Genomic DNA, 22031 nt, shown 5'->3' with positions numbered 1-22031 from the left:
CATATCCAATAAATTATTTCCAAGTCCAATGTCATGCAGGTTTTTTCCCAATGAGTTTTCTAATTTAGCTCTATGTTAAGGTCTCTGTTCCATTTTGGGTTAATTTCTGTAGATAGTGTAATGTAAGGGTTCAACTTAATTCCTTGCATGTGAATATCCAGTTTTCCAGGACCGTTTGTTGAAAGTCCTATCTTTTCCCTCTTGCATGGTCTTAGCATCCTTGTCAAAGTATACATGTGAGGGCTTATTTCTGGACCCTCTATTTTATTCCATTGGTTTATGTGACTGGGTTTTGACAGTATCACATTGATTACTACAGCTTTGTGGCAAGTTTTGAAATACAAAAGTGTGAGACTTTCAACATTTGTTTCTCCATTTTCAATATTATTGTAGCTATTTGGCTATTAAGATTACATGTAAATTTTAGAATGGACTGTTCTATTTATGCCAAAAAAAAAAATTTGTTGGGATGTTGATAGGAATTGAATTGAATCTGGAGATCACTTTGGGTAGCATTGACATCTTAACAATAGTAAGCCTTTCCATCCATGAATGCAAGATGTCTTTTCATTTTTTTGTGTTTTCTTTTATTCCTTTCAGCAACATTTTGTAGTTTTCAATGCACAAGCCTTTCACAGCTTTGGTTAAGTCTATTCCTCTAAGTATTGTTTTTCTTTCTGATGCTATTTTAAATGGAATTCTTTTTTTAATTTCCCTCTCAGATTTATCAATGTTAGTGTGCAGAAACACAAATGATTTTTGCATGTTGGTTTTGTGTCTTGCAGCTTTGCTGAATTCGTTTATTAATTCTATTATAGCATTTTTGTCTCTGTGTATAATATCTTTAGGGTTTTCTACACATAAGTTCATATTTTCTGTGAGTAGGGATAATTTTATTTCTTTCCTTCCAATTTGAATATTTTCTATTCCTTTTTCTTTCCTAAATGATCTAACTAGAACTTTATGTTGAGCAGAGGTGGAAGAAGCAGGCATCCTTATTTTGTTCCTTGTCTTAAATGAAAAACTTTAACTCTTTCATCTAAATATGATGCTATCTGTAGAATTTTCATATATCGCCTATATTTTGTTGTACATTCTTTGTATTCCTAGTTTGACTGCTTTTATCATGCAAGAGTGTTGAATTTTGTCAAATGCTTTTACTGCAGTATTTGAAATGGTCATGTGCTTTTTTATCCTTTACTTTGTTCATGTGGTGTATTACATTTATTGTTTTTCGTATGTTGAATTAGCCATGCATTCCAGGAATAAATCTCATTTGATCATCATGTATAATCTTTTGATATATTGTTAAATTCAGCTTGTGAGTATATGTTGAAAGTTTTTGCATCAATATTCATAAAGAATATAGATCTATATTCTTCTCTTTTTCTGTAATGTCTTTGCCTTTGGTGCCAGTGTTATGCTGTATTTTTAGCTCTAAAATTTCTGTTGGTTTTAAAAATAATTTGTCTCTTTGTTGATATTCTCATTTTGTTTACGTATCATTTTCCCGAGTTCTTTCAGTTCTTTATCCATGCTTTCCTTTAACTCTATGGCCATGTTTAAGACAGATGTTTTAAAGTCTTTGTCTAGTAAATTCAATATGTGTTTCATCAGGGATCATTTTTGGAGATTTATTTTGGTTCTTTGAATAAGATATGGTTTTCTGTTTTTTTGTATGTCTTGTGATCTTTTTTTGAGAATTGAAAACCCAACCACCTCTCTCAATATTTGCAAACTGGCAGAGAAGACCTACGCTCATTAGCAGGGCACATTCTGAGCCTTGGTAACAGCCTGGGGTAAAGGCTTAATTTCTTTTCTGGGCATGTGTCCTATCTGGGCTGGTGTGTGTTTGTGCCTTTTTTTCAATGTCCCTTAGATATTCTATTGTATTCTTCTGCTTCTAATTTCTTAGAAATTAGGCATCCATAGGTCTGCAAATTCTCCTACAACTTTCACGTGCCATGACACACGCCACTGCTTTGTGTGGCCTTTGCAAGCATGAGATCTGAGCTACACTGCTTCTTCCTATCTGAACTCTCAGTCAGGTGAGATTAAAACCAGTCCCTTGAACAGCTTGCAGATAGATTAGAAAATTGCACATAACGTCTCTGCTTCTGTGTAGAAATGTGACTGGACAAAAAGGGTACGATGTAATACTAACGAACTGAATTAGAAAACCTGACAAAGCCTATCTGTTCAGATTCTTCTTGACCTCCCTGTGTAGCATTCCGTCCTTCTGGGTATGGGGCAGGATCCTTCTAAGATGGGGGTCTTAGGACCCACAATCAGAAGGCAGGTCAGAGAACTGATGGCCAGCTCCAAGATAGAAAGGTGGGGGAAGATTTCTGTCTTGAAGAGAAAAAGGGGCAGATGAAAGGAGAGCAGGAGAAAGTCAGAGAGACAGATTATGTTTTCTGAGGCCCGCTTATGAGGCCAAAAGCACCCTGACATTGTAACAAGGGTTTTGAGAGTTACGCACTAGGAACCACGAATGCAAACCAACACATAGGTATCATAATATCACAGTTACTAGCACAAGTTTTTACTTCTATACATTATTTAAGTTTAGTATCTTTTCTTGAGTCAGTCTTGGTCATTTGTGGCTTTCATCTAAGTTGTCCAATTTTTAGCAAAAAAATAGCATATACTATTACCTTATGATCCCGATTTTTCTAGGATGGGTATTTTAGTTTCCCACTGTTGCTACAACAAATTACTATAAACTTGGTGGCTTACAACAACACATATTTATTTTCTCACAGTTCTAAAGGTCAGAAATATAAAATCAAGGTGTCAGAAGGCCAGTATTTCTTGTGGCGGCTCCAGAGGAGAATCCGTTACCTTTTCTTTCCAAATTTCTAGAAGCCACTTGTATCTCTTGGTTTGTAATCCCTTCCTCCGTCATCAAAGGGTATCACTTCAATCTTTTGCTTCAATTTCCTTCTTCCATCTTTGACCTTCTTGCCTCCTTCATGATAAGGTCACTTGTGACTACGTTTAGGGCCCATCGATAAAATTCAAGACCATTTCCTAATCTCAAGATTCTTAATTTAATTATATCTACATATCCTCTTTTGCCATAAAGATAATGTTCACAGATTTTAGTGATTAGGATGTAGATGTCTTTTTTTTTTTTTTTTTTTTTTTGAGATGGAGTCTCACTCTGTTGCCAAGGCTGGAGTGCAGTGGCATGATCTCAGCTCACTGCAACCTCTGCCTACCAGGTTCAAGCGATTCTCTTGCCTCAGCCTCCCGAGTACCTGGGATTACAGGCACCCACCACCATGCCCAGCTAATTTTTGTATTTTTAGTAGAGACAGGGTTTCACCATGTTAGCCAGGCTGGTCTTAAACTCCTGACCTCAAGTGATCTGCCAGCCTCGGCCTGCCAAAGTGCTGGGACTACAGGGCATGTAGGTATTTTGATGGTGGGGCATTATTCAGCCTATCACAGCAGGAAAAAATGCCTCATCTTTCATTCTTGATTTTGGTAATTTGTGTCTTCTCTCTTTTTCCCTTGTCGATCTTGCAAATTTGTAAATTTATTTGATTTTTCCAAAGAACTCTTTACTGTACTGATTTTCTTTATTGTTTTCTTTCTTTCTATTTTATTAATAACTTTGTTGAGGCACATTATACAAATCACAAATTTCAAGTGTACAATTCAATGGGTTTTAGTACTTTTACCGAGTTGTGCAATTGTGATTCCTTTTTCTTGCCTAAATGGTTTAACTAGAACTTTAATATTTATGCTGAATAGAAGTGGGAGAAGCAGGCATCCTTATTTTGGTTAATTTTATGTGTCAACTTGACTGGACTATGAGGTGCCAAGTCACATTGTCAAACATTATTCTGGATGTGTCCAAGAGAGTAGGATTTTTTATAATTAACATTTTAAGTAGTAGACTGAGTAGAGTGGATTGCCCCCCTAATGTGTGTGGGCCTCGTCCAATCAATTGAAGACCTGAGCAGAATAAAAAGCCTGAGTAAGAGAGAACTGCTGCCTGTCTGACCGAGCTGGAACATTCATCTTTTCCTGCCTCTGGACTCAAACTGAAACATTATCTCTTCTTATGTCTTGAGCCTGCATGCTTTCAGGCTGTAATGTATACCAGTAGTCTTCCTGGTTCTCAAGCCCTCAGACTTGGACCAGAACTATATCACTGACTCTCTAGCTTGCCAACGGCAGATCTTGGAACTCCTCTGTCTCCATAATCACATGAGTCAACTCCTTATAATAATCTCTTCCCCACTTTCCATTCTGTCTCTGTATTTTCCCTGGGGTTCTGTTTCCCTGGAGAGCTCTAATACAGTAAATCATTATTAAAAATCAGTTTTAGACATTTTCATCACTCCAAAAAGATTCCTCATGTACTTTTACTGTTAATGCCCACAAACCCCCTCCCTTCCACCCTAGGTAATCACTAATCTACTTCCTACCTCTCTTGCCTTGACATTTCACAAACATAAAATCATACAATATTTCACTCTAATCTTTATTATTTATTTTTCTGCTAGCTTTGTATTTAATTTGCTCGTTTTTTAGTTTCTTAAGGTGGTAGCTTAGGTTATTAAGATATTTCTTCTTTTGTTATATAGGTTCTTAAAACAATGAATTACACTCTAATCTCTGTTTTATTTGAATCCCATAGATCTTCATATATTTATGTGTTTCCATTTTCATTCAAAATATTTTCTAATATCCCCTGTGATTTCTTTTTTGACCCACAGTTATTTTAGAAATGCACTATTTAATCCAAGTATTGGGGGATTTTCCAAATTTTTTTTGTTCTTGATTTCTAATTTAATGTCTTGTGGCTGGAGAACATACTTTACATTATTTCAAGTCTTAAAAATTTACTGACAGTCATTTTATGGCCTAGCATAGTGTGTCTTGGAGAAGGTCCATACACACTTGAAAAAATGTGTATTCTGATGTTGTTGGATGAAGTGTTCTATATATGCCAGTTATGACACGTTGGTTGAGTGTACTGTTGAAGTCTTCTGTATCCTTGCTGATTTCAAATACAGTTTTAAGTCAATTTCTGAGATAGGATTATTAAAATCTTGGACTATTTTGAAACATTAATTTTTTTATTTAAATTTTGTCAGGTTTTACGTCACATATTTTGTGACTCTGTTGTTAAAAATGTGTCGTTCTGGTACCTTGACCCTTTTATCACTATGAAATTTTCCTTGTCGTCTCGAATAACGCTTTTTTCTTAAAATCTATCTTGTCTTAGTATAGCTACTCTGGCTCTCTTATATTTCACTTTTGGCATGATGTGACTTTTCCTCTGTTTTACTCTGAAACTGTATTTTTGAATCTATGGTATATCTCTTGTAAACAGCATAGAGCTGGACTTTGTATTTTTTAAAACGTAGTCTGATAATCTCTGTCTTCTGATTGGACTTTTTAAATCATTCACATTTAATGTAATTTTTAGTGTAATTAAAATTATGTCTTCAGTTTTTCCATTTGTTTTGTGTATGGTTCGGGTCTTTTTTCTTTTTTGCTTCCTCTTTTACTGTCTTCTTTTTTGTTAGATTAATATTTTCTAGTGTATCATTTATTTTCTTTTTTGTTAAATTATTTTCTTAGTGGGTGTTCTCAATTTTGCAACATATGTCTTAACTAATTGCAATCTACTCCAGAGTCATATCCATTCATAAAATAAACTTTGCTCCAATATAGTTCCTTTGTGGTGTTGTCATATAAATGATATTTTTCTATAAGCTCGACAATATAGTTTTATAATTATACTTTTAAACAATCTTACACATTTTAAAGACAAGAGAAAAGAGAAAAATATTTATTGCCTGTCACACCTCCAATATATTTACCTTTCCCAATGCTTTTTTTGTGTGTTTGTGGATTTTAGTTATTGTCTAGTGTTATTCCCTTTCAGCCTGAAGGATTCTTTAATATTTCTTATAAGACATGTTTGCTAGTGATGAATTCTCTTAGCCTTTGATCATTTGGGAGTGACTTTATTTTGCCTTAATTTTTAAGGATAACTTTTCTGGATATTGACTTCTTAATTGGTGGGTTTTTTTCCTTCTTTCTTTCAGCGTTTTAAGTAAAATGTTCCGTTGCTTTGTGACTTTTATTATTTGAATCACCTTTTAATTACATTGATTTTCTTTTTATGATTAATCATTTCTGTCTTTTTGCTTTCAAGACATTTTCTTGTCTTTCAATAGTCTGACCATGAAATATTTAGGTGTGAGTCTCTTTGTGTTTATTCTTCTTGGAGCTGAGCTTCTGGAATCTGGAGATTATACTTTTTAAACTCCAATTTTGGAATTTTTTTTTTGGTCTTTCTTCAAATATTTTTTCTTCCCCTTTCTCTCTCTCCTCTCCTTCTAGGGAATTCTATTACACTCGGGAAGGGACATGAGAGGCCTGGGTGGAAAGTAAGAGCCAGGACAAATTTGTAAATGAGTGGAACCTGAAAGGAGTTCCCCAGTCCACAGACAGACCTATTGGCAAAGAAAGGAAGCCTTACTCATTTAAGGTGTTTGATCATAACCCCTGACCATCATTGGCTAACCGCTAAGGTATACTGATACAAAGTGACCCATAGAAAGTCAGCCACATAAATTAAAAGAAGAATAAAAATGAAACAGAGAGAGAGCGCGCAAGTGCATGCACTTCTTGTATCCCATGGGTCTCCGAAGCTCTCTTCATTTTTTCTGTTTATGGGCTCTGATCCCATTTTTTCTGTTTATAGCTTCTCATATTCCTTGTCTGTGAAGTTCAGCATTTGGGCCTCCTCAGAGGCCGTTTCTATGAATTGCTCATTTTCATGCATGTAAGTCACACTTTCCTGTTTTTTAAAGTATGTCTCCTAAGTTTTTATTGAAAACTAAACATCTTTGATAATATATTGTAGAAATTTTTATTCTCCCCCACCCCACCTCAGAGTTGTTGTTGTTATTCTTTTTTTGCTTGTCTGTTTTGATAATTTGCCTAAACTAATTCTGTGGTGTATCCTCGTTGATGTCCCTAGTTCATTCTGTCTTGTCTTTTTCTTTCTTTCCTTCCTTCCTTCCTCTTCCTCTTTCTTCCTTCCTTCCTTCATTTCTTTCTTTCTTTTTCTTTCTTTCCTTCCTTCCTTTTTTCTTCTTTCTTTCTTTCTTCTTTTCCTTCCTTCCTTTCCTATCTCCTTCCTTCCTTCCTCTTTCTTTCTTTCCTTCCTATTTTCTTCTTTCTTTCTTCTTTTCATTCCTTCCTTTCTTCCTTTCTTTTCTTCCTTTCCTGTCTCCTTCCTTCCTTCCTTCCTTATATTTTTATTCTTTTCATTTATATGGCTGGTATCCATGGGTCACTTTGTATTAGTATACCTTAGAGGTTAGTCAGTGATGGTCAGGGATTATGATCAAACACCTTACATGAGTAGGGCTTCCTTTCTGTGCCAATAGCTCTGTTTGTGGCTGGGAAACTCATTTAAAGTTCAGCTCATTTATCAATTTGTCCCAGCTCTTACTTTCCACCCAGCCCTGTTGTATCGCCTCTCTGGGTATGTATAGCCTCAGGTTAAGCCAGAGATGTGTGGATTGCTGGGGTCCTCTCTGGTCTCTTCTGAATGTGCACACAGCCTTGCATGTATGCACAGCCTCAAACTGACAGAAATGTGGGAGCTTACCAAGGTCCACTATGGCTATCTCATTCCCTTGATTTCCTGGTTACATTTCTGGCTAGTCTGCAGGTCAGCTGGTCCCTACTGGAATCAAGCCTCAGGCTCATGGCAGTGTTCTTCCTTGTTCCTTTGCCACTGGGCTTACTACTGTTTCCAATAACTTCCAAGGGAATGGGGTTCTTCCCACTCTCCACTCCAAATCAAGTTATCACCCTCTGGTAGCAAAGCTTATGGTTTTCATTCCCTGATAGAAATACTGTACTGACAGAGCTGACAGTGGGGGTGGAACCAGCCCCTAGAAAAGGGCCACAACTACCTGAGATCCCGCAGTTTTCTCCATCAACCTTTCTTAACCTGTGGAATGCCTTTGGTTGATTCTTAAGAGTCTTAAATGGTGGTTTTTTAATCAATGTTTTCCAGTTGCATTGTTTCTTCTCGGAGAAAGGACTTGCCAAGCTCCTGACCCCAGCACTGTGGAAGCGCTGCCCCCAGGAATCTGTACTTTAACAAGCCCTCCATGTTTTTCTGATGTGCCCTAAAGTTTGAGAACTAGTGCTTCTACCTAGAATCAGTTTTTCCACTTACGCAAAAGATCCCATCTCCTCTTGCAGGCTTCAGATCCTGAGTCTCCGCTCTTTCTTGAACACGCTGCCTTCTGCAGGCCATTCCACTGGCTGTTCTATTTGCTGTATGCCTCCTAGATACTCACACTCGCTCATTCACCGTCTTTAAGATCTGTTCAAATCTTGTCTTTTCAATATTCCCTTCTCTTTCTACCTTATATTAAACTGTAATTCTTATTTCTTAAGCTTATTGTTTTTGTTTGTTCCTCTCTACTTGAATATATGCTCCAAAGGGCAGGATTCTTTGTCAGTTTTGTTCACTGATGTATCCCAGGTGCTGAAAAGTCAAAACTGTGTCTGGAATATGGCAAATACTTGTTGAATGAATGAGCATAGTAACTGAAAATGTACCACGAAAAGAAACATTGAGTTACTTTACGACACTTGGTGTCTAGGATGCAGTGATCTCTCCAAATAAGTCTGTCTAAATTCTAAGGGGTCACACAGGCACTGAGCTTCTTGGCTGAACATAGGCATAGTTGGAAGGCAAAAAGAAAAGGGACAATAAATTATTTTCATGTATACCTGACCCCTGTAAAGTTAAGGAATACCACCGTTTGGTTTATTGTGCTCTTGAGAACTGGCAATACTAGAATTTCTTTTGTTATCTAGCTAGTATCTGGTGTAGGAAAGAAACGCCTCTCCCCCTGAAGGGTCTGATGATCCTCTCCCTAGACCTTTTCACTGTCACTCCCAGGAATGGTGCTTGTCATCCTAGACAGAAAGGCCAGGACATCCTGGAGTGGTGTGTCCAGCGTTGGTTCCTTCCTGGTGGGTTCATGGTCTCAGCCACGGACCTTCACAGTGAGTGTTACAGCTTTTAAAGATGGCATGGACCCAAAGAGTGAGCAGCAGCAAGATTTACTGTGAAAAGTGAAAGAACACAGCTTCCACAACCTGGAAGACGACCTGAGCAGCTCCTTGTGGCTGGCTGGAGTGGCCAGTTTTTGTTCCCTTATTTGTCCCGCCCATGTCCTGCTGATTGGTCCATTTTGCAGAGTGCTGATTGGTCCATTTTACAGAGTGCTGATTGGTCCATTTTACAGAGCACTGATTGGTGCATTTTATAAACCTCTAGCTAGCTACAGGGCACTGATTGGTGCATTTTTACAGAGTGCTGATTGGTGCATTTTACAAACCTCTTGCTAGCTATAGAGCACTGATTGGTGCATTTTTACAAAGTGCAGATTGGTGCATTTTACAATCCTCATGTAAAACAGAAAGTTCTCCAAGTCCCCACCTGACCCAGGAAGTCCAACTGGCTTCACCTCTCAGTGGGACTTGCTTTGTTCTGCTGCACCAGCTTCCAGCTTTGAACATCACAGCCTGATTCACCACCACACTATCAGAGCTGGCAGAGCGCAGAGTGGGCACGTCGTGCCCCATGCCTGGCACGTGCTTGCACAGCAGCCAGCATCCTCTATCTGTCCACCTTCTGCTTTTGTTTCTGGCAAACTTGAATATGAAATCATCTAGCACTTCATAAACCACTGGTGTGAAGAATTTTTTCCTGAAAAGCAAAGGAACTGTTTCGTTTTTCACTTGCTCAACTCTGAAGCTACCAACAATCAATCAGGGTCCAGTGTAAAAGGTGAAGAAACAAAAGACAGGCCAAAGAAAAGGGTTTTATTTTAGCTTCTTTTTTTGAAATGAGTATAGACTCCTGAGAAGATCCAAAAACAGTACAGAAAAGGCCTGGGTACACTTTCCCAGCATCCTCCAATAGCGGCAACTTGCATAACTAGAGTACATGATCAAACCAGGAAACTGACACTGGCACAATATCATCCCAGGCTGGTTTTTATATGCACTCAGTGAAAGAAAATTTTCAATGTTAAATCGGCAGATTCTAGGAATTACTTGATTTAAGTTTTGTACTTTGGTTTTTGGGATATCCATGATTTAATTAAGTGATAAGAGAGGATTGAATAAAGCCATGCCATATTTCCATAGAAATAGGTGTATTAATGTCCTGCTGTTACCATGGGAAATTACCACAAACCTGGTGGCTTAAGACAACAGAAATGGGATGGGCGCGGTGGCTTACACCTGTAATCCCAGCACTTTGGGAGGCTGAGGCCGGCTGATCATTTGAGGTCAGGAGTTCAAGACCAGCCTGGTCTCAGTTTCAGTAGGCTGAAATCAAGGTTTTCCTGCCAATTTGTGGTGCTGCTTGCATTCCTTTGCTTGTGGCCAGATCACCGCAATCTCCACCTCTGTCTTCACATGGCCTTCTCGTCTGTGTGTGTCACCTCCCTGTCTTTTACAACACTCGTGATGGCATTTACAGCCCATCCAGATAATCCAGGATAACCTCCTCATGTCAAGATTCTTAACCACATCTGCCAAGACCCTTTTCTTTATGAGGTAGCATTTCCTGGGTCCAGGGACTAGGATCTGGTATCTTTGGGTGGCTGTTCACCTGCTATATAAGGTAAATTCAGGGATTGAACAAGGAAAGACTGTCACCTCTGCAGCTGGAGGTTCATCATTGGCACATGCTTTCACTTCAGTTGAAACAGAAAGATTCTCTAATTCCTTAGAACTGAAAGCTTTGGGCTCTTCTTTAGTTCACATTGTATTAATTTGTGATTGCTTTAAAATCCAGAACTGGGTAAGACTTTTCCCACTTTAACCTCAATTCTTTTTACATGTTTTGCCAATCGGTTTGAAAGACATAATGGAATTAACTACCCTTTCATAGAATGAGATTGTAATTTTCATAAAACTCATAGTTTGCATTTCTGAAAAAAGAGAAAGGAGAAGTAGTTTTCTTTTTGGGGGGCCAAAATAGCTGTTTCTTAATTTATAAACCAGGCATTGAGTCTGATTTGAGTCACTGTCTTTTTTCTTCCTCTGTAAGTGGACATTTTAATAGTGAAAGTCCAGAAAACGACTGTGGCGTGGGCTGATTCTGAGCTGGCATTTAGCTGCTTGATAAGACGAAAGGAAGGAGGCACGTAAATGAGTGCTTGATTACTCTCTGCCGCCTGCAGCTCCTCCCCCGCCATCCACTGTGAATCATGTTGCAGCAACAGCACATGCCAGACAAAGACACTGGAGTCTATGACATCGCTTGCAAAGACGTTGTTTTAAATGTCCTCAGTGAAATTACTTCAGAAAGTTCTCATTATGTCAACCAATCTTCACCTCACAAAATGAGAGCTGGGGTCAGAGAAGAAACAAAGAATGTGTTTGTGGCACACTGCAACCAACGCAGAGTTTATGTGGCAGATGTTCATCCAGCCACGCAATGCAGATGACTTCATACGTGGGGGAGTCTGCTTACCATCGCATCGGCTGCTTCTCCCCCAGAACTACATCATCACCACTTCTTGAAGGCAGTTTTTATGAGCAACGGAGAACACTATGAACATGGCTGGGACCTGTGTGTTTTTAACTAGTTTTGTGTCTCTGAAGCAATCCCAAACTAGTCTTTTTTTTCTTTTTCACATCTAATTTTCTAACTCATGATTTAAAGAAAGATGTCTGTGTTTATATGATTTAAGTACCCTTTTTCATGCTTTCAGTACCTTTCTCTTTATTCTGTGTCTCTTGTGATGTGGGTTGCTAATATCTTACTAATTAACATATTTTAAATACACAACTATGTGGTTAAGGTGTTAAAGTAAATTGGATTTTTTAAAAGAATAAGATGTAGGCTGGGCATGGTGGCTCACACCTGCAATCCCAGCACTTTGGGAGGCTGAGGTGAGCAGATCACTTGAGCTCAGGAGTTCAAGACCAGCCTGGACAATGTGGCGAAAACTTTTCTCTACCAAAAAAAAAAAAAAAAAAAAATTAGTCCAGCATGGCGGTGCACACTTTTGGTTCCAGCTACTCAGGAGACTGAGGTTGGAGGACTGCTTGAGCCCAGGAGGCAGAGGTTGCAGTAAGTCAGGATCGCACCACTGCACTCTAGCCTGGGTGACAGAGAGACTGAGATCCTGTCTCAAAAAAAAAAATTATTTTAGGATTCTAATCCAGATTCACTTCCTTCCCCATTGGCCAACTTAAAATGACAAAAAGAATGAGCAATAGAGAAGAAGAAACCAATTTCATTGCAAATACATGCAAAACCATAAGTTAAAAATAATAACTGCAAAAGACAATACATTTTGGATCACACTGAGACGTAACACCACGAAGCATACGCAACCCCACAGGTCATTTCCAGCTGACAGTTTCCCATAAAAGGGTAGCACAACCCTCAGGGGTGCAATCAAGGGTCCTGGCTAGGGTGTCCACACCTGGCATTTTGGATGAGCTAGGCTGGGGGAAAATCATCAGGATGCCTAGAATTTCTGCAAAGCATGTGGCAGTCAGCTTAGTATGAGCTGCTTTATTACCCCAAATATACTTGAACATCCAGGCTTTGCTACAAACCACATGGGCCTGCTTTCCTTGGAATGGCCCATTGAGATTAATGAGCAGACACCGGGTCTTTGCACAGAGGGCGCTGCATCCACAAGAAAGTCCTTCCAGAATGCCTGAGTTCAAGAGACTGCCCCACCTCAAGCTTGATAATACAGTTCCCTTCCCTACACAGTTCTTAGCAAATCCTCATTAACGTGAACAATAATCCTCCAAAAAGAGAACAATGACAACAACAAAGACAGAGGAATAATGTACATCAGAAGTAAAAGAAAATGTGAATTAACATTTCTCCATGAACTCAAGGAAATCAAAGGAAGCATAATCACATTGAAATAAGAACTCAGAAGAGATCTGTAAGGCATCAAAGAAGAGATAATAATACAACAGAAGAAGATTTAAAGTAAGCTGTGAAAGCTTAGGAAAGAATGAGAAAGCAGGATGGAGACAGTCCAGACACTATAGAAACAAAGACCTTTGCAAGGTGGCCATCAGAGACTGGCTCCCCAGGAAGTAGGCCCAGGAGGGAGATGAGCATCAAGAGACGTAGGAGGAGTGCTCTTGGAATCAACAGCCATGGAAGGGGAGGGGACCAGTGGGGGTGACAGAGGAAGAAGTGGAACTTTGACGCAGTTCTGTGTTGAGTTTGGGTCCTCTAAGAAGCAGATGCCAAGAGATTAGACATCAAAAGAGAGTTATTGGGGAACTAACTAACTCAAATAACCCTCTCTTATTCAACCTTCTGCTCTGGCTCCCGTGACTAAGCACCCTCCAGTTTCAGGTGCGTTCTTATAGCTCCAGGCAGCACCTGCTGCTAGATCCTCTGGTTTCTTTAGGGTACAGTTGCCTTCCTCCCCTTTCAGGCCCAGCAATTCCAGGCTGGTTTTTGTTGAGATTTAACCTACTTACTGGCCTGGAATCCAGGAAGGGAGACAGAGGCAGGTCCTGAGGGAGGCACAGGTGTCAGGAGAAGAGGACCCTGAGTCATCTTCAACAAAGGGTAGGCAGGAGGTTCCTGCGTGCAAGCTTAGAGGTTCAGGGGAATCTGGAGATTCGATATTTTAGGAAGCATTAATCCAGATGGCCCCATCCTCTATGCCGGGGTCCTGTTCTTTCCCAGCCATGGCCTCACCTTGACATAACACTGTCACCTTGGTGGGAATCCACCTCATTTGGAGCTCTGCCACTCTCCAGGGAGGTCTGACCCTGGCACTCAACCCTCTCTTCCTTTTCAGTGCAGGAGGTGAGAATTTCTCTATTCATGACCAAAGAAGTCTTCTGCATTCATTCTTGCTGTTAGTTGCTAATTGATTTATCCCAGCTTTCCTTTTTCTTTCCCAAAGGTCAATCGAGTTTAGCAATAGCCAACCAATCCCCTTTTCTTTATGGTTAGTATTTCCCCCACTTTTCCCAAACCCTTGGCATAGCATATGAGTTAATGCACTTCCTCTCTCCATGACACCACCAATGGAAGCTTTAATGGCTGCACCGCTTCCTATGCAGCACTGTCTGTGCTCTACCTACCACGAGTGATGGGCCTTCATTGCTAGGTAGGCAGGGGCTGATCCACCCCAGCCCCCGTGGGTGCCACCCCAGTGCCTATATTTTTGGACCACTTCTAATAATTGTCATAGTTTGGGATCCCTGGTAGGCTAAATCTGGGAGGAGGTTTATTAGGAAGAGCTGGTGAGATCAACTCCTGCAGAAAAGAGCTAGGAAGCAGGATTGGGCAGAGGGAGAAACTGAGTTGCAACACAGCTGCAATGAAGGCTTTAGTTGACCCCACAGAAGTCTCTGTACCTGGGAATGCCCTGTGGAGTTGTCCTGAGCTGGAGTGAAAAAGCTGAGTTTCTAGTTCCCTGTACTGATCAGTTAGTGAATGTGGCCCGCCCCTGGAAAGAGGCATGACTTTGGGCCAAGCAGTTTCTTCAGCTGAACCAAGTCTCTAGAGAGTCCTGATGGCTGAGAGCTGTCTTCCCATTGGATTCCCAGCAGCTGGGAAACACTTTTCCTGAGAGGCGACATTTCAACAGCAACAATGGAGATGGAAGACACTGGCATGATTACTTTAATGAGATGAGGGAACACAACTGACACGTGTGAAAAGATCCTGCAAGAATGGAGGTGAATAAAGACATTTTCAAACAATCAAAATCAAGAGAGTTAGCTAACAAGAGACCTACACCAAAGGATGTTCACACTGTGGTTTTTAGGGGAAGGAAAACAATGTCAAGTGGAAAGTCAAAGATGCAGGGAATAACGAAGAGCAATGAAAATGGCAAATATGTGGGTAAATCTAAAATAACACTGACTTCGTAAACATTCATCATAATGTCTTACATGGTGAAAAATTTAAAAATACAGCAAAAATAACTTGTAAGGATGGAGGGGCTATTGTTCCCCTCCGTATGTCCACGTGTTCTCATTGTTCAGCTCCCACTTAAAAGTGAGAACATGTAGTGTTTGGTTTTCTATTCCTGCATTAGTTTGCTGAGGATAATGGTTTCCAGCTTCATCCATGTCCTGCAAAGGACATGATCTTGTTCCTTTTCTATGGCTGCATAGTTTCCATGGTGTATATGTACCACCTTTTCTTTATCCAGTCTATCATTGATGGGCATTTGGGTTGATTCCATGTCTTTGCTATTGTTAACAGTGCTGCAGTGAACATACATATGCATGTATCTTTATAATAGAATGATATATATTCCTTTGGGTAGGTACTCAGTAATGGGATTGTTGGGTCAAATGGTATTCTGGTTCTAAATCTTTGAGGAATCACCACACTGCCTTCCACAATGGTTGAACTAATTTACACTCCTAACAACATTGTAAAATCGTTCCTATTACTCTGCAACTTCACCAGCATCTGTTGTTTCTTGACTTTCTAATAATCAGCATTCTGACTGGTGTGAGATGGTATCTCATTGTGGTTTTGCTTTGCAGTCCTCTAATGATCAATGATGTTGATTGGAACAACACACACTGGGGCCTGTCTGGGGGCAGAGCATCAGGAAAAATAGCTAATACATGACAGGCTTAATACCTAGGTGATGGGTTGATAGGTGCAGCAAACCACCATGGCACACATTTACCTATATAACAAACCTGTACATCCTGTACATGTACCCCAGAACTTAAAAAAAAAAAAAAGAATGGAGAGGGTAAATGGAAATAAATGTCCTGGGCTTCTTGCATTGACTGGGAGAAGGGAATAAGTAACAGTTGATATTAGATCTAGGTAAGTCCAAGCTATATTCTGTCATTTCCAAAAGAAGAGAAAAAGAGTGTATAACTTTCAAACTAATACAGAGAAAAATGAAATAAAAAGATTCTTTTACATGGATGTATTATGTGATGGTAAAATAAAACAAAAGACTTTTTATTTATTTATTTATTTTGAGACAGAGTCTTGCTCTGTCACCCAGGCTGGAGTGCAGTGGTGCGATCTTGGCTAACTGCAACCTCTGCCTCCTGGGTTCAAGCAATTCTCCCTGCCTCAGCCTCCTGAGTAGCTGGAATTCCAGGCGCCCTCCACCACTCCCAGCTAATTTTCGTATATTTGGTAGAGACAGGGTTTCGCCATGTTGACCAGGCTGGTACTGAAGTCCTGACCTCAGGTGATCTCCTGCCTCGGCCTCCCAAAGTGCTGGGATTATAGTCATGAGCCACCGTGCCCAGCCTAACAAAAGACTCTTTCAATACGAATAAGATAAGAAAAGAGTGGAAAAGAACCCGGAACAGGTGGAACAAAATGACAGATATATTGTAAACCTAAGGAGACAGAAGGGTTGAAATAAAGGATGAAGAAAGAGATCCAGTTATCATTAAACCAAATAAAATTGGTATAGCTGTACTAATACCAGGCAAACACATTGTATACTTTGAGGGAAAAACACACAATTGGAGACAACGAGAATCACTATGTAACTGGACCCACAGCCTCAAAATATGTAAAGCAAAAATTGATAGAACCACAAAACCTCACAGAGCCACAGTAATTCACAACCACAGGAGGAGATTTTAATACGTATTTTGTGGTAATTGGCAAAATAATGACAACCAAAAAATCCAGAGGAAAGAATATTTGATCGACATGATCCACAAACTTGACCTACAGACAGATACGACATATTTCCTTGAATCTAAGAAGTCCTTGACTGTAAGACACACTATTATTTTATGAGGCACCAAAGTAAAAGAAAACCATGTTAACTGAGACACAATGATTTCTCATCACTTGACATTGTTACACCACACTGATTGAGGAAGCTCCTTTATATTTAATTATGTTGTTCTTGTGCATATTTTTAAAGGGGAATATAACAGGAATAAATTGTAATAGCTATTTCTGAAATGTCTTTGAGAATTATTTGCTTTGGGATTTCTTCAAGACTCAGAGCTATCAACATTCATGTTTTTCCAAGCATTCTCATCCTCTGTGACATCAGGAGGGTTGAAAATACGGCATTGCTAAGAAAGAGCTCTGTTACTGTCTATGGGATTTTTTTTTTCCAAGCCAGTGATACTGACTTTAAGACTCTGATGCTTGATCCTACCTGAAAGGTGGCAATGGAACATTTTCAGACAACAACTAAGACTCACATACCTTCCTCAAATGGTCCTTAAATGATTTCACAACTAGAAGGTGAAGAGGTTGCAGTCACTCTGTCATACACCATACATGTAGACATTCATATGTGCACAGGCAATGACAACGTCACAGGTGGTCGTTTGTTCCTCTGTGATTATAAAATGTGTCCCAAATTTTGAGATATTAAGATATGGAAAGCATATGTCTTAAAATCATTGAAATAGAGTAAAATACTCCAGAATATATAATACTTTATGCACACATGGAACATTGACAGAAATTTCCCACCTTATGTGCCTGAGAGTAAATCTCAACACATTTGAAAGGACTATATAATTCCAGAGTGTGTTGTCTGAGCATAATCTATGATAGAAGTCTATAACAAAAAGATAACTAGAAAACCTTCACATATTTTAACATAAGAATTATGTTTCTAAATAACCAACAAGTCAAATAAGAAATCATAATGAAAGTTGGAAAGTATTTTTAAATGAACTTAAGAGAAAAAATTTTAGTCTTAAATGAAAGCGCTGTACTAGGAAAGAAGAAAAAATGAAATGAAGAAAATAAAAATCAACCCAAAGAACATAAAAAGAAGGAAACAATAAAGGTGAGAACAGATAGTAATAAAATAAAAAACAAATATGCAAAATCAGTGAGAGATTCAAAGTTGACTCCTCAGGGCAGGTAAACTTCTGGTGGCAATGATCAATGAAGTCCTTTTTTTTTTTTGCTTCCAGAGTCTTCCCCTATTGCCCAGGCTAGGGTGCAGTGGCACAATCACAGTTCATTGCAGCCTTGACCTCCTAAGCTCAAGGGATCCTCCTGCCTCAGCCTCCTGACTAGCTGGGACCAGAGGCACACGCCACTTTTAAAAAAAAATTTTTTGTAGAAAAATGGGGTCTCCCTGTGTTGCTCAGGCTGGTCTCAAACTCTCGGGCTCAAGTGATCCTCCCGCCTTGGCCTCCCAAAGTGCTGGGATTACAGGAATGAGTCAACAATCCAGCTGAAGAAGGCCTCTTGAGGCCTGCATCTGAGAATTCGTTGCTGAGATTTCTGCCTTGACAGGGAGAGGCCAGTCCATTTTGTCTCTTTCATGTTGGCTTTTGAAATTCAGTGGTGGGACTTTGGTTTTCCTAAGGCTTGCTTCTGCCTCCCCTTGCGCTCCTCCAAATTTCAGGAATCAGGCTGGTTGGAGCCCCATGCGGACTAGAGCCTTGCTTCTCACACAGTGGACTGCAGACCAGCAGCTTATCAGAAGTGCAGTCTCAGGTCCTGCCCCAGGCCTACTGAATCAGAACTGTCTTTTCACAAGATCCTCAGACGGTTTCTATGGGCATTAAGGTTGGAGAAATACTGGCCATGAAAGACCACTGAGAGAGGGTGATCAAATCTCACTTGAGCTTTTGGGTAGCCACAGACAGGTGGTCACTGCAGTCACTATTCCCCAGCCAGTGAGGACCATGGAATTTTGTTCCCACACTCCTCACCCCCTACCTTTGCCCCACCATCTCAATGACAGTTACTGTCATATCTGCAGCTTACTTGAGAAATCATCAGAGGTGGTAATATTCAGTTCTAATGCTGAAAGAGATGTTCAGCACCGCATAAATCAGGGTTAAGCAACTTTAGAGATCTGTGGAAACACGATGGAGACCACAGGGTGATTAGGGAGTAATAGTTTGGTCCTGGGCTCTTCAGAGATGAACAGACACCACCATCCACCTTCAGCTCCACTGTATGCGATTGGTTAGCTTGTGGGAAGCATGTCTCCAGCCAGCCAGGTGTCAAGCACATCCTCACCAGCCTGTTAAAATCGTAGGAGAGAGTTCTCCCAAGAAGCCCGTTGCTATTTTACATTTCACCTTTTTTTTTTTTTTTTTAATCAGAATAGAATTGTGAAATTTCCTCAACATGGAATCTTTTGATTCTTGAAAGTGTTACAATAGTAATTTTAGCAGCCTGGGAGTTATTTGCAATCTTTCCTAAAGCTTAATGGAAACAAAACATTTATAAATAATAAGTCTGCAGAGGCTAACTAGAATGGGCTGTTTCTTTGTACGAGCCTGGGGTTTAGCCAGTTTACTGCCTATTTTTATACTTGCTTACTGCCATGGGTTATCATTCCTGTTGCTACTGATTTTTGTGTACTCAGACATCATTAATAAAGTGGAAGAATTTGTTTTTCCTTAATGAAAGCAATTGGTTTGGTAGATAAAATCTTTTCATGCGCAATGTCATTTGTGGGTAGAAATATTACCATAGGTCTCCTCGATGTTAAAAAGGGTCACAGCCACTACTCCTCTTTTGGTCATCATAGTTACTAAACTTAGAAAAAACCCTGACCAGATAGAGCAGCATGGAAAACATGGAGACGCATCACATGTCTGCTTCAAAACATCTTAAGCAATGTGTTCTAACCATAACCCTAGCCCCAACCCCTAAAACTTGTGTTCTAGTAAACTTAAAGGAACCAGTTACTCATGGTCTTTCCTTATGGTTGTGCATAGGAAAAATTTGGGACTTTTTCTTTTTTGTGGTAGCCTCCATAACTCTGATTACTGAACCTGAGGAAGACGGCACAGATGATTTGCTAAGATTTTTGTCAAGGATTTTCATGTCTATGTTCATGAGGGATACTGATGTCTGCGATTTTCTTTTCTTGCAATGTCTTGGTTTCATTTTTGTATCAAGGTTATGTTGATCTCATAAATGAAGTCATTGCCTCTTCCTCCTGACGTATTCCCTCTTCCTCCATTTTCTGGAGGAAAATGATCAAAAGATCCCACTTTATGGCTAGGATTGCAAAGATCTTACATATATATTATCAAATCTTACATGTTTATTAAAAGTAGAATAAATCAGGATCAAGTCAATTTATTCTAGGATGGCTCAACCTTGAAAATTTCTAAAATATGATTCATTGTATTCCTTTATTATAAAATTAGAAAAAACATAATTATATCTATGGAAACTGAGAGGCATTATACATAATTCAACTTCTTGATTTTCTTTTTCAAAAGCAATATTTTAGTACAACAGGAATGCATGGAAATTCCCTTAATAAAGAGGTTTTCTTTGTTGTTGGTTTTTTTTTTTTTTTTGAGACAAAGTCTCACTTCATTGCCCAGAGCGCAGTGATGCAAACACAGCTCAGTGCAGCCTTGACCTCCCGGGCTCAAGTGATCCTCTCACCTCAGCCCCCAAGTAGCTGGGATTACAGGTGCATGCCACCATACCCAGCTAATTTTTTTCTTTTCTTTTTAAGAGACGGGGTTTCACCATGTTGCCCAGGCTGGTCTTGAGGTCCTGAGCTCAAGCAGTCCACCTACTTTGGCCTTCCAAACTGCTGGGATTTAAAGGCATGAGCCACCATGTCCCGCCAATAAAGAGTATCTATCAAAATTAAACCCAAATATTGTACTTAATGATAAAATAAACATACCTATCTTCAAAACTTTCACAGGGACATTACTGCCATAGGCATTTTTTGGTGCATCTAAATCTAGAATTTCTCAAACTCAGCTGAAAATGACAATTCAAGAGGAACCGTTGCCCCACCTCAAAATCCCAGTCTGCAGAGTAGAGACCTGGGTGTGTGATCCTTAAACAAGGGCTCCAGGTGAATCCTTTCATTCTTTCATTTGGGGAACACTGATCCAAGTGCTTAGCTCATTTCAGCTTTGAAAAGTGTTATAAGGTTACTCCTCAACCTCTTCTATGAATTAAATCATACCATTACATTTTCTTCAAAGATTTAATTATCTAATCTTAGTCCTCCTAATTAACTCAACAGCTATTAGCAGAGCATGCTTTGAGGATCTGAAATCTCTCTTAAGAGTTGTGGGCCCTTGAACTTTATATGAATATGACAGTTTGCCTCAAGGTTGCTGGGAGGCTCTCAGACGCAGGGATATAGACTATGTGACTTTTAAGCTTCCTTCGCACCCCCCTCAATTTTTAGATAAATTGCACATACTAGAAATGTTGCAGCTGATATTTGTATAGGTTTACTTTTCCTCATTCTGCAACTAATCTACAATACATTCCTAGTTTGCAGAGAGGTTTTATCATGAATATGTGTTGAATTTTGCCAAATACTTTCACTGCATCTACTGGGATGATTACATTTAATTTTTAAAATATATTTGACTGTTGAAAATATATTTAACTGTTGACTGCGTTTTTCAATGTTAAATCTATTCGATACCGTCCATGAATTCCTGGGATAACCCCTATTTAATCAGGATATGTCATCCTTTTATAAATGTCTGCGTTTTGGTTCGCTAAGACTTTTGTCAAGGATTTTCATGTCTTTGTTCATGAGGGATACTGATGTATGTGATTTTCTTTTCTTGCAACGTCTTGGTTTCATTTCTGTATCAAGGTTATGTTGGTCTCATAAATGAAGTCCTTCCCTCTTCCTCCTGAAGTATTCCCTCTTCCTCCACTTTCTGGAGGAAATAATTTCCGGATTCCAGCTGTGTCATTTCCCTTCAGGTTAAAGGAGAACTTCTAGGCCAGGCGCGGTGGCTCACGCCTGTAATCCGAGCACTTTGGGAGGCCGAGGCAGGGGCATCACCAGGTCAGGAGATCGAGACCATCCTGGCTAACACGATGAAACCCCATCTCTACTGAAAATACAAAAAATTAGCCAGGCGTGGTGGCGGCGCCTGTAATCCCAGCTACTCACTCGGAGGCTGAGGCAGGAGAATGGCGGGAACCTGGGGGGCGGAGCTTGCAGTGAGCCAAGATCCGCCACTGCCCTCCAGCTTGGGCGACAGAGCGAGACTCC

The sequence above is a fragment of the Mandrillus leucophaeus genome, unplaced genomic scaffold, assembly GCF_000951045.1.
Source record: "Mandrillus leucophaeus isolate KB7577 unplaced genomic scaffold, Mleu.le_1.0 Scaffold391, whole genome shotgun sequence".
NCBI classification, from domain to species: domain Eukaryota; kingdom Metazoa; phylum Chordata; class Mammalia; order Primates; family Cercopithecidae; genus Mandrillus; species Mandrillus leucophaeus.
Note: the sequence above shows the minus strand (reverse complement) of the source record.